Source organism: Schistocerca nitens, chromosome 2 (genome assembly GCF_023898315.1).
Source record: "Schistocerca nitens isolate TAMUIC-IGC-003100 chromosome 2, iqSchNite1.1, whole genome shotgun sequence".
Classification (NCBI taxonomy): Eukaryota; Metazoa; Arthropoda; class Insecta; order Orthoptera; family Acrididae; genus Schistocerca; species Schistocerca nitens.
In genome coordinates, this window is record NC_064615.1 from 174073180 (window position 1) to 174075994 (window position 2815).

The 2815-nt window shown below is 46.7% G+C and overlaps 1 non-coding gene across 1 annotated transcript; it reads right to left on the reverse strand.

Annotated features, from left to right (window-relative positions):
• Nucleotides 1–761: 761 nt before the first annotated feature.
• Trnak-uuu (transfer RNA lysine (anticodon UUU)) lies at nt 762–836 on the reverse strand. The gene has a single exon. It is a non-coding gene; the product is annotated as a tRNA-Lys (tRNA).
• Between the last annotated feature and the right edge of the window lie 1979 nt (nt 837–2815).

The following is a 2815-nucleotide window of genomic DNA, read 5'->3' on the forward strand; positions in this document are numbered from 1 at the left end:
GTATGTTGACACTGTGCGGTGGTCTGACCGCGGAGTTCCGGCGTTACGAAGTTCCATGTCGTTTGCATTCAAGGAGCTGAGCTCGCTGCAGCCCGCATGACAAATGAGTTGTGCATGGTGCCGTCAGCCCCTAATGTCGAGGGCGCCATGGCAGTCGGCAGAACGATGAATGGTTTCATGCAGCTCCTCGCGCTAGACTGTCCTGTGTCAGCCACATAACCTCCTCATAAATAGTGCGGTCTACATATATTTGAACCTGTTTACTGTACTCAAGCCTTGAATTTCCTCTGCAACTCCCACCCACATTTCTCCATTGCGAAATGGACGACTTGTCCATCAGGATGTGTCTTACAACCAATCCGCTCTGTTGGTTAAGTTTCACCATGAATTTCGTTTGATTAGCTACTGCCTCTTTATTTATCTGATCCCCTAACCTAATCTTCAGCATTATTCTGTAGCATCATATTTTAGAAGTTTATCATCTACATTTATCTTTCGTTTAACGCTACATACCAGGTAATTATCTTCAGTAACCTATGTTACTGAACGACTAAAGCGCTTACATAATCCCAGGTTGTTTACCTGGCGGCTGAGAGGAGTAACGGAACTTACATACTCAGTATTTCATATAACTATTGACAGAATTTGAAAATTAAAATGCTCTTATAACCTATTCACTAAGACGAAATTTGAATTATTTATTAATACCTTTAGCTGCTGACGGGAGTTGATATATATCAACGAGGACAGGAGAAAATGTGTGCCCCGACCGGGACTCAAACCCGGGATCTCCTACTTAAACGGCAGGCGCTCTATCCATCTGAGCCACCGAGGGCACAGAGGATAGTGCGACTGCAGGGACTATCTAGCGCACGCCTCCCGCTAGACCCACATTCTCACTTTATATGTCCACACACTACATTCGAAGTGTCCCTCCCAACACTCTCATTACTCGTGGAAGACATTCTACCAAGTCTCGTAAGAGTTCGGGTAATATGTGTGCATCCGCACAGAAGAAGAAGATGATGGCCGGCATTGCCAGGAGTATATACTTATACGGATATGGTGTCTGTTCATTCGGACATGTACAGACACCATATCCATATAAGTACGTTCACTCAGAAGCCTAATCTTACGTTAAAGGTGTAACGCAGTAAGTTAAGTATTAACCTTAGTTGTGTTGCGGCAGCGCAAGTCACGACACACAAACTACCGGGAACATTTTCGCAAGGTAACTGAGAATGAGATCACCTAGCGACTCCAAGTAGACGTTACACATATTTTCTCGCTGACACCCACTCCCCTCCACAAACTAATGAAAATAAAAACGTTTATCGATTAGTACAGTTTCAGTGTTCACGCAGCAAAATGTCAGCATCGGGCATGACGTTTTAGTGTAATACTTCTTTACTACTGACTACATTCATAATATATTTTGCAGACAGTTTCTACATTCACCACTGAATGTACCTGAGAAATTATATCCCTGCGCTGCACATATTTCAGGTGATATGACGTCATAAACATGGAGATACGGGAAAAACTTGCTTTTGCTAAGGCGGATCGCAAATTTTTTTTTTTTTTGTTTTAGGGCGCAAAACTGCTATGGTCTTTAGCGCCCGGTCCGTGACTTAGGAAACAGTAAAAACCGAAAATGGAAACCAACAGCAATGGGAACGAAACTCAAAAAAATGGAAAAACTAAAAGCAGAAGGAAGGCTTAAAAATCCACTACAGAAAGGGTTTGGTTGTCCCCCCCCCCCGAAAAAAAAAGCTTCAAATGACTGACGTCATTTCACTGGCACTAATAAACTCGAGAACGCGATCGGCCGAGCGCGTGTCATCTGCTAAAATGGACGATATATCAGGCGACAGCTGTAGACGGGCTCGTAACGGAGTAAAATGGGGGCACTCGATTGAAAGGTGTCTTAACGTCCAAAGGTGAGAGCAGTGGGGACAGAGTAGGGGAGGATCGCCGCTTAAAAGATGTCGATGGCTAAAAAGACAGTGCCCTATCCGGAGTCTAGTTAAAATTACCTCCTCCCGACGACGCGTTCGTGAGGAAGAGGTCCAAGCACAAGAAAGAGCTTTCACGTCCCGCAATTTATTATGGGGAAGTGTCGACCAATGTGCGTGCCATAAAAGAACAACACGACGACATAAAACGATCCGTAGATCGGCGAAGGGAATCGATTGAATAGCTGGCCGAAGAAGAGAGACTGCAGCCTCGGCCGCAATATCGGCCGCCTCGTTTCCACAGATACCAACGTGTCCCGGGAGCCAGAGGAACGCCACCGAGACGCCCCCCAGGTGGAGCAAGCGCAGACAGTCCTGAATCCGGTGGAACAGAGAGTGCACAGGGTAAAGAGCTTGGAGACTGAGGAGAGAGCTGAGAGAATCTGAGCAGATAACATACTGTATCCGCTGATGGCGGCGGATGTAGTGGACAGCCTGGAGAACAGCGTAAAGCTCCGCAGTATAAACCGAACACTGGTCGGGAAGCCGAAATTGATTTGGGGTGTCGCCAACAATATAGGCACTCCCTACACCTAACGATGTTTTCGAGCCATGAGTGTAAATAAATGTGGCTTCCTTCGTTTGTGCACATAGAGCAGCAAATGCCCGACGATAAACAAGTGAAGGGGTACCATCCTTGGGAAACTGACAAAGGTCACGGAGCAGGCAGATCCGGGGACGGAGCCAAGGCGGTGCTGTACCCCAAGTTGTTAAGAAGGTTTTAGGAAAGCGGAAGGAAAGAGAATGGAGCAGTTGACGGAAGCGGACTCCCGGTGGTAGTAGGGAGGAGGGGCGGCCTG